Source organism: Arachis stenosperma, chromosome 7, assembly GCF_014773155.1.
Source record: "Arachis stenosperma cultivar V10309 chromosome 7, arast.V10309.gnm1.PFL2, whole genome shotgun sequence".
Lineage (NCBI taxonomy): Eukaryota > Viridiplantae > Streptophyta > Magnoliopsida > Fabales > Fabaceae > Arachis > Arachis stenosperma.
In genome coordinates, this window is record NC_080383.1 from 7,239,273 (window position 1) to 7,250,477 (window position 11,205).

Here is an 11,205-nt window from a genome sequence, read left to right on the forward strand (position 1 = left end):
CTTTTTAAAAACAATCATATCTTTTTAATCACATCTTTTTCAAAATAGTTTTCAATCAAATCTTTTTAACTTCTAATTTCAAAATCTTTTTCAAAAATCACTTGATTTCTTTCCCACTTTTATTTTCGAAAATCAATTAGTGTTTTTCAAAAATATTTTCAAAATCTTTCACTTAATTTTCGAAAATTACTTCCCTTCTTCTCACATCCTTCTATTTATGGACTAACACTATCCCTTAATGCAAAATTCGAACTCCATCTTCTTTGATAAGTTCGAATTTTCTACTTCTGTCTTCTACTTTTCTTTTCTTCTGACACCTCAAGGAATCTCTATATTGTAACATAGAGGATTCCACATTTTCTTGTTCTCTTCTCTTTCATATGAGCAGGAGCAGAGACAAAGGCATTCTTGTTGAAGCTGACCCTGAACCTGAAAGGACCTTGAAGCGAAAGCTAAAAGAAGCTAAGGCACAACTCTCTATTGAGGACCTGACCGAATTCTTCAAAGAAGAAGAAGACATGGCAGCCGAAAACAACAACAATGCCAACAATGCAAGGAAGGTGCTGGGTGACTTTACTGCACCTACTCCCGACTTCTATGGGAGAAGCATCTCTATCCCTGCCATTGGAGCAAACAACTTTGAGCTTAAGCCTCAATTAGTTTCTCTAATGCAACAGAATTGCAAGTTCCATGGACTTCCATTGGAAGATCCTCATCAGTTTTTAGCTGAATTCTTGCAAATCTGTGACACAGTCAAGACTAATGGGGTTGACCCTGAGGTCTACAGACTGATGCTATTCCCTTTTGCTGTAAGAGACAGAGCTAGAATATGGTTGGACTCTCAACCTAAAGAAAGCCTGGACTCTTGGGAAAAGCTAGTCAATGCCTTCTTGGCAAAGTTCTTTCCACCTCAAAAATTGAGTAAGCTTAGAGTGGAAGTCCAAACCTTCAGACAGAAGGATGGAGAATCCCTCTATGAAGCTTGGGAAAGATACAAACAATTGATCAGAAAATGTCCCTCAGACATGCTTTCTGAATGGAGCATCATAGGTATTTTCTATGATGGTCTTTCTGAACTGTCCAAGATGTCTTTGGATAGCTCTGCTAGAGGATCTCTTCATCTGAAGAAGACGCCTACAGAGGCTCAAGAGCTCATTGAAATGGTTTCAAATAGCCAATTCATGTACACTTCTGAAAGGAATCCTGTGAACAATGGGACAAGTCAGAAGAAAGGAGTTCTTGAGATTGATACTCTGAATGCCATATTGGCTCAGAATAAAATATTGACTCAGCAAGTCAATTTGATCTCTCAAAGTCTGTCTGGAATACAAAATGCACCAAGCAGTACTAAGGATGCTTCATCTGAAAAAGAAGCTTATGATCTTGAGAACCCTTCAATGGAAGAGGTGAATTACCTAGGAGAACCCTATGGAAACACCTATAATTCTTCATGGAGAAATCACCCCAATTTCTCATGGAAGAATCAAGAGAAACCTCAACAAGGTTTCAACAACAATAATGGTGGAAGAAACAGGTTTAGCAATGGCAAGCCTTTTCCATCATCTTCTCAGCAACAGACAGAGAATTCTAAGCAGAACCCCTCTGACTTAGCAACCATGGTCTCTGATCTAATCAAGACCACTCAAAGTTTCATGACGGAAACAAGGTCTTCCATTAGGAATTTGGAGGCACAAGTGGGACAGCTGAGCAAGAAAGTTACTGAACTCCCTCCTAGTACTCTCCCAAGTAATACAGAAGAAAATCCAAAAGGAGAGTGCAAAGCCATAACCATGGCCGAATCTGGAGAGGAAAGAGAGGAGGTGGACGCCACTGAGGAAAGCCTCAATGGGCGTGCACTGACCTCCATAGAGTTCCCCAATGAGGAACCATGGGAATCTGAGGCTCAAAATGAGACCATAGAGATTCCATTGGACTTACTTCTGCCTTTCATGAGCTCTGATGAGTATTCTTCCTCTGAAGAGGATGAGTATGTCATTGAAGAGCAAGTTGCTAAATACCTTGGAGCAATCATGAAGCTAAATGACAAGTTATTTGGAAATGAGACTTGGGAGAATGAACCTCCTTTGCTCACCAAAGAACTGGATGACTTGTCTAGGCAAAAATTACCTCAAAAGAGACAAGATCCTGGGAAGTTTTCCATACCTTGTACCATAGGCACCATGACCTTCAAGAAGGCTCTGTGTGACTTAGGGTCAAGTGTAAATCTCATGCCTCTCTTTGTAATGGAGAAGCTAGGGATCTTTGAGGTACAAGCTGCAAGAATCTCACTGGAGATGGCAGACAATTCAAAGAAACAAGCTTATGGACTTGTAGAGAATGTTTTGGTAAAGATTGAAGACCACTACATCCCTACTGATTTCATAGTCCTAGAGATTGGGAAGTGCATGGATGAATCCATCATCCTTGGCAGACCCTTCCTTGCCACAGCAAAGGCTGTGATTGATGTTGATGGAGGTGAACTGATTATTCAAGTGAATGAAGAATCCTTTGTGTTTAAGGCTCAAGGATATCCCTCTGTCACCATGGAGAAGAAGCATGAAGAGCTTCTTTCAATTCAGAGTCAAACAGAGCCCCCACAGTCAAACTCTAAGTTTGGTGTTGAACCCCCACATTCAAACTCTAAGTTTGGTGTTGGGAGGTTCCAACATTGCTCTGAGTATCTGTGAGGCTCCATGAGAGACCTCTGTCAAGCTACTGACATTAAAGAAGCGCTTGTTGGGAGGCAACCCAATGATTATATTCTATATAGTTTCTTTTGTTATTTTATATTTTTTGTAGGTTGATGATCATAAGAAGTCACAAAATCAATTGAAAAAGCAAAAACAGAATGAAAAACAGGAAGAAAAACAGCACACCCTGGAGGAAGAACCCACTGGCGTTTAAACGCCAGTGAGGCTAGCAGTTGGGCGTTTAACGCCCAGTCTGGCACCATTCTGGGCGTTTAACGCCAGAAAGGGGCACCAGACTGGCGTTAAACGCCAGAAAAGGGCAAGAACCTGGCGTTAAACGCCAGGAATGGGCACCAGCCCGGCGTTTAACGCCAGAAATGGCTCAAAACGTGATTTTGAATGCCATTTGGTGCAGGGATGACTTTTCCTTGACACCACAGGATCTGTGGACCCCACAGGATCCCCACCAACCCCACCACTCTCTCTCTCCTCTTCACCCATTCACCAATCACCTCAACACCTCTTCCCCAAAAACCCTTCACCTATCAAATCCCATCTTTCTCTTCACCACTCACATCCATCCTTCATAAAACCCCACCTACCTCACAACTCAAATTCAAACCACTTTCCCTCCCAAACCCACCCATACATGGCCGAACCATCTCTCCCCTCTCCTATATAAACCCTTCTTCACCCCTTCATTTTCACACAACCTAAACACCACTTCTCCCCCTTTTGGCCGAACCACAAAGCCATCTCCCTCTCTTCCATTTCTTCTTCTTCTACTCTCTTCTTTCTTCTTTTGCTCGAGGACGAGCAAACCTTTTAAGTTTGGTGTGGTAAAAGCATGGCTTTTTGTTTTTCCATAACCATTTATGGCATCCAAGGCCGGAGAAACCTCTAGAAAGAGGAAAGGGAAGGCAAAAGCTTTCACCTCCGAGTCATGGGAGATGGAGAGATTCATCTCAAGGGTGCATCAAGACCACTTCTATGAAGTTGTGGCCATGAAGAAGGGTCAACTTTGATCAAAGGTTGGACCAAGTCCTCACAGACATTTGTGAAGAGGGCGCACAATGGAAGAGAAACTCAAGAGGAAGGCCGGTTCAACTGAGAAGGCATGACCTCAAGCCCATGGCTAGAGGATGGTTGGAGTTTATTCAACACTCAATCATTCCCACTAGCAACCGGTCCGAATTTACTCTAGACCGGGCCATCATGATTCATAGCATCATGATTGGGGAAGAAGTGGAAGTTCATGAGGTCATAGCTCAAGAACTCTACAAGGTGGCGGACAAGTCTTCCACCTTGGCAAGGTTAGCCTTTCCTCATCTCATTTGTCACCTCTGTTATTTAGTAGGAGTTGACATAGAAGGAGACACCCCCATTGATGAGGACAAGCCCATCACCAAGAAGAGGATGGAGCAAACAAGAGATCCCTCTCATCATGAGATCCCTGAAATACCTCAAGGGATGCACTTTCCTCCACAAGACTATTGGGAGCAAATTAACACCTCCCTAGGAGAATTGAGTTCCAACATGGGACAACTAAGGGTGGAGCACCAAGAACACTCCATTATCCTCCATGAAATTAGAGAAGATCAAAGAATCATGAGAGAGGAGCAACAAAGACAAGGAAGAGACATTGAGGAGCTCAAGCACTCCATAAGACCTTCAAGAGGAAGAACAAACCGCCATCACTAAGGTGGACCCGTTCTTTAATCTCCTTGTTCTTTATTTTCTTGTTTTTCGAATTTTAGTGCTTATGTTTATCTATGTTTGTGTCTTATGATCATTAGTGTCTTAGTGTCTATGCCTTAAAGTTATGAATGTCCTATGAATCCATCACCTTTCTTAAAAGAAAACTGTTTTTATTACAAAAGAACAAGAAGTACAGGATTTCAAATTCATCTTTAAAACTAGCTTAATTAGTTTGATGTGGTGACAATACTTTTTGCTTTCTGAATGTATGCTTGAACAGTGCATATGTCTTTTGAATTTGTTGTTCATGAATGTTAAAAATGTTGGCTCTTGAAAGAATGATGAAAAAGGAGACATGTTACTGAGGATCTGAAAAATCATAAAAATGATTCTTGAAGCAAGAAAAAGCAGTGAATACAAAAAAAAAAAACCAAAAAAAAAAGAAAGAGAAAGAGAAAAAGAAAGAAAAAGAAAGAAATAAAGTTGTGATCCAAGGCAAAAAGAGTGTACTTAAGAACCCTGGACACCTCTAATTGGGGACTTTAGCAAAGCTGAGTCACAATCTGAAAAGGTTCACCCAATTATGTGTCTGTGGCATGTATGTATCCGGTGGTAATACTGGAAGACAGAGTGCTTTGGGCCACGGCCAAGACTCATAAAGTAGCTGTGTTCAAGAATCATCATACTTAACTAAGAGAATCAATAACACTATCTGGATTCTGAGTTCCTAAAGAAGCCAATCATTCTGAATTTCAAATGATAAAGTGAGATGCCAAAACTGTTTGGAGGCAAAAAGCTACTAGTCCCGCTCATCTAATTTGGAGCTAAGTTTCATTGATAATTTGGAGTCTATAGTATATTCTCTTCCTTTTATCTTATTTGATCTTCAGTTGCTTGGAGACAAGCAACAATTTAAGTTTGGTGTTGTGATGAGCGGATAATTTGTATGCTTTTTGGCATTGTTTTTAGTATATTTTTGGTAGTTTTAGTTGAGTTTTTATTATATTTTTATTAGTTTTTAGCTAAAATTCACTTTTCTGGACTTTACTATGAGTTTGTGTATTTTTCTGTGATTTCAGGTATTTTCTGGCTGAAATTGAAGGTTCTGAGCAAAAATCTGATTCAGAGACTGAAAAGGACTGCAGATGCTGTTGGATTCTGACCTTCTTGCACTCGAAGTGGATTTTCTGGAGCTACAGAAGCCCAATTGGCGCGCTCTCAACGGCGTTGGAAAGTAGACATCCTGGGCTTTCCAGCAATATATGATAGTCCATACTTTGCCCAAGATTTGATGACCCAAACCGGCGTTCAAAGTCACCTACAGAAATTCCAGCGTTAAACGCCGGAACTGGCACCTAAATGGGAGTTAAACGCCCAAACTGGCACCAAAGCTGGCGTTTAACTCCAAGAAGAGTCTCTACACGAAAATGCTTCATTGCTCAGCCCAAGCACACACCAAGTGGGCCCGGAAGTGGATTTTTATGTCATTTACTCATCTCTGTACACCTTAGGCTACTAGTTTTCTATAAGTAGGACCTTTTACTATTGTATTAGACATCTGGGTAGCTATCTCTAAGTTTCATGCTATCTTAGATCATTTGGGAGGCTGGCCATTCGGCCATGCCTAGACCTTGTTCTTATGTATTTTCAACGGTGGAGTTTCTACACACCATAGATTAAGGTGTGGAGCTCTGCTGTACCTCGAGTATTAATGCAATTACTATTGTTCTTCTATTCAATTCCGCTTGTTCTTTGTCCAAGATATCACTTGTTCTTCAACTTGATGAATGTGATGATCCGTGACACTCATCATCATTCTCACTCATGAACAAGGTGACTGACAACCACTTTTGTTCTACAAGCAATCAAGGCTCTAGTGTTTATCTCTTGGATTCCTGATACACGATGCATGGTTGATCGCCTGACAACCGAGTGCTCGCCTGACAAACGAGCCAGCCATTCCGTGAGATCAGAGTCTTCGTGGTATAGACGAGAACTGATGGCGGCATTCAAGAGAATCCGGAAGGTCTAACCTTGTCTGTGGTATTCTGAGTAGGATTCAATGATTGAATGACTGTGACGTGCTTCAAACTCCTAGCAGGCGGGGCGTTAGTGACAGACGCAAAAGAATCAATGGATTTTATTCCGGCCTGACCGAGAACCGACAGCTGATTACCCATGCTGTGACAGAGCATAGGCAACGTTTTCACTGAGAGGATGGGAGGTAGCCACTGACAACGGTGAAACCCTACATGAGCTTGCCATGGAAAGGAGTAAGAAGGATTGGATGAAGACAGTAGGAAAGCAGAGAGACGGAAGGGAAAGCATCTTCATTCGCTTATCTGAAGCTCTCACCAATGATATACATAAGTATCTCTATCTTTATCTTTATGCTTTATTCGTTTATCACTATACCCAATTGAGTCTGCCTGACTGAGATTTACAAGGTGACCATAGCTTGCTTCATACCAACAATCTCCGTGGGATCGACCCTTACTCACGTAAGGTATTACTTGGACGACCCAGTGCACTTGCTGGTTAGTTGTGCGAAGTTGTGTTTATGCCATGGTATTGAGCACCAAGTCTTTGGAGCCATTACTAGGGATTATTTCGTGTATTAAAAAGTAGTGATCACAATTTCGTCCACCAGTGGTGGACGAAATTGTGATCACTATTCTTTGATTTGCATTCATTGTAAAATTGTGGAATTTAGGTATTTGGCACGAGTGGACACAACTCCGTTCAACTAACCAGCAAGTGTACTGGGTCGTCCAAGTAATAAACCTTACGCGAGTAAGGGTCGATCCCACAGAGATTGTTGGTATGAAGCAAGCTATGGTCACCTTGCAAATCTCAGTCAGGCAGATTAAATTGTTTATGTTTTCAAAAATTAATAAAAAGAAAATAATAAAAGGGATAGAATACTTATGCAGATTCATTGGTGGGAATTTCAGATAAGTGAATGGAGATGCTGTATGGCTCAAGGACGCCTGCTCTCCTACCACTTCAACTCAATCCTTCTTACTCTTTTCCATGGCAAGCTGTGTATAGGGGTTCACCATCCGCGGTGGCTACTTTCAATCCTCTCGGGAAAATGGTCCTCTGCGGCTGTCACTCGCATGGCTAATCGTCTGGAGGCATCACCCATGGTTGATGGCTACATCCCATCCTCGCAGTGAAAACTACGCTCACGCACTCTGTCACAGCACGGCTAATCACTGGTTGGTTCCCGCTCCTACTGGAATAGAATCCCTTGATTCTTTTGCGTTTGTCACTAACGCCCAGCACTTGCGAGTTTGAAGCACGTCACAGTCATTCATTACCGGAATCCTACTCGGAATACCACAGACAAGGTTAGACTTTCCGGATTCCCAAGATCCTACTCGGAATACCACAGACAAGGTGAGACTTTCCGGATCCTCATAAATGCCGCCATCTATCTAGCTTATACCACGAAGATTCTGTTGGGGAATCTAAGAGATACACATTCAAGCTCGGTTGCATGTAGAACGAAGGTGGTTGTCAATCACGCGCGTTCATAAGTGAGAATGATAATGAGCGTCACATAATCATCACATTCATCATGTTCTTGGGTGCGAATGAATATCTTGAAATAAGAATAAGATAGAATTGAATAAAAGAAAATAGAATTGCATTAATACTTGAGGTACAGCAGAGCTCCACACCCTTAATCTATGGTGTGCAGAAACTCCACCGTTGAAAATACATAAGTAAAAGGTTCAGGCATGGCCGAATGGCCAGCCCCCATGATCTGAGAACTATGCGTCCTAAGATGTCAAATACATTAGTTAAATGTTCTATTTATAATAAACTAGCTCCTAGGGTTTACATGAGTAAGTAATTGATGCATAAATCCACTTCCGGGGCCCACTTGGTGTATGTTTGGGCTGAGCTTGATCAATCCACGAGCTGAGGCTTCTCTTGGAGTTGAACTCCGAGTTATGACGTGTTTTGGGCGTTCAACTCCGGATCATGACGTTTTTCTGGCGTTTAACTCCAGACAGCAGCATGTACTTGGCGTTCAACGCCAAGTTACATCGTCAATTTCCGAATAAAGTATGGACTATTATATATTGCTGGAAAGCTCTGGATGTCTACTTTCTAACGCCGTTGAGAGAGCGCCATTTGGAGTTCTGTAGCTCTAGAAAATCTATTTTGAGTGCAGGGAGGTCAGATTCCAACAGCATCAGCAGTCCTTTTGTCAGCCTTTTTCAGAGTTTTGCTCAAATCCCTCAATTTCAGCCAGAAATTACCTGAAATCACAGAAAAACACACAAACTCATAGTAAAGTCCAGAAATGTGAATTTAACATAAAAACTAATGAAAACATCCCTAAAAGTAGCTTGAACTTACTAAAAACTACCTAAAAACAATGCCAAAAAGCGTATAAATTATCCGCTCATCAACCAGCCATCACCAATAAAGATTGAATTTGAGTCTCCTAAATTCTTTGAAAGGATTTAAAGTGATATATGTGGACCTATTCATCCACTATGTGGATCTTTTGGATATTTTATGGTTCTAATAGACGTATTTTCGAGATGGTCATATGTGTGCTTATTGTCTTCTTGCAACTTGGTGTTTGTGAGATTACTTGCTCAAATTATTCGATTAAAGGCACAGTTTTCAGAAAATCCAATCAAAACAATTCGTCTTGATAATGCTGGTGAATTCACTTCCCAAACTTTTGATGCTTATTGTATGGCTAACGGAATAAGCGTTGAACATCCAATAGGTCATGTTCACACACAAAATGAGTTAGCATAATCACTTATTAAACGCCTCCAATTAATTGCTAGACCCTTACTTATGATAACAAATCTCCCAACCTCTGTATACAGTTTTATATGCTGTAGCATTTATTTGTTTGAGGTTAACAAGTTTACCATCAATTTTTTTCTCTGCAATTAACTTTTGACCAGCAACCAAATGTTTTCAATTACCCCCACCTTCTCGCACTAAAATGTGACTCCAAAGAAAATTGATAATTTATGTGGGATATTAATATTCTCCCTCTATAGTGAGGTATCTTGATTTACAAACAAAAAATGTGTTTAAAGCTTGATTTGCAGATTGTCATTTTGATGAATCAAAATTTCTAACATTAGAGGGAGAGAATAAGTTTCTTGAAAAAGAACTTAATTGGAATGCATTATTCTTGATGCATTTAGATCATCGATCAGGGCAATGTGAACTAAAAGTTTAAAAGATTATACATTTACAAAGAATAGCAAATAAATTGCCTAATGCATTTTCTGATACGAAAAAGATTATTAAATTCTATATACCAGATGAAAATGTCCCAATTCGAATTGATGTCACAGTCAGACAAATGACCATTGAAATAAACTTATGTTAAAAACGTAGTAAACCTGTCGATTTCAAAAACAAAAATAATAAAAAAAAGATAAATCTTATTCTTATTAAAAAAGATAATAATAAGTCGTTGATATCTAGCAGAATTACTCATTCATTCTTGCTTTTTTTTCTTTTTTTTTTATTCTATTCTATTTTTTGGATTATAACTTGTGTAAGAAAAACATCCTCTATATATGTGTTTTAGATAGTACTTTAAAAAAAAAAAGGAAAGTCATTATTTAGAAGGATACTTTATAACAATGACGAAAAGGCACGTTTTATTGACATTTTAGAATTTAAATTCTCTAAAATTTGAATTTTTATTTTAAAAGGTAAAGTGTGATCTCTTATTCTTAAATAATTTTTTTTTATAATTTTTTTTATCGTCCCACCTATGAAATAAATGATAAAAAATCATACTTTATTTTTTAAAATAAAATTCAAAATTTAGAAGATTCAAATATGATATTTTAAAGTGTATCGAATTCAAAATCTTCAAAATGTTGAATTTTACGGTCACTAATTTTAATTTTCCTGATTTGAAATAAATGATAGTTTAAATATATATGATTTTAACATGAACGTATTTATTTGAATATTATGTCAATATGTGATGTCAATGGAAAAAGGTTATTAATTAGTTGTAAGAAATTTGGGTTAGTTTACGTTATAATGTTATATTCTAAGTTTAATCATCATTATCATGATGATGTTAAAATACACAAATAAATATCAAAGTCAACTACTACTTTTTTTACTTGAATTTAATTGGTAAATATATCACTATTTCAAATGTGAGTTTTATTTTTTTACTCATCTTGTTAAACTTTTATATTAACAGTTTAGTATACTGAGAAATTAACATCACACGTGTTGATTTGTCAATGTACCAAAAATGAAAGCCATATTTAAAATAGAGTAAGTAAAAGCATAATTTTAATATAATTTCATAAAAAAATACTTTATGCACATAAGAATCACTATCATATATTTATATATACATGTGATATTAACACATTTTGTAATATATATTTTATACTAATAATTAATTTGATGATTAATTTTTAGTTTATACATAACATGATTGAATATTAATATATAGAGTTATTGTAAATGTATACTCTCTTATTTTAAAGTCACCAAAAAATACTCTTATTTTAAAATACAATTCCGTTACTCATACATTTGTTATGGTGGACATTATTTTAGCAATAATATTTTTTTAACAACCAATACACATTTCTTTTATTTTGTTAATTAAAGAATAATATAAATATACAGTTAATTAAAAGCAACATATTTTTATATGAATATTAGAAATGTTTGGTATATGAATATTATCTTCTTCAAAATAAAGTGTTACGTTTTTTATATTTTAAATACATTAATTTTTCAATAAATATAAAAGCCAAGCTAAAAGAGATTTTTATTTTAAAAT

The 11,205-nt window shown here is 38.0% G+C and overlaps 1 non-coding gene across 1 annotated transcript; it reads right to left on the reverse strand.

Moving 5' to 3' along the window:
* Positions 1 to 923: 923 nt before the first annotated feature.
* On the reverse strand, positions 924 to 1,031 carry LOC130942273 (small nucleolar RNA R71). The gene has a single exon (XR_009070850.1). It is a non-coding gene; the product is annotated as a small nucleolar RNA R71 (small nucleolar RNA).
* Between the last annotated feature and the right edge of the window lie 10,174 nt (positions 1,032 to 11,205).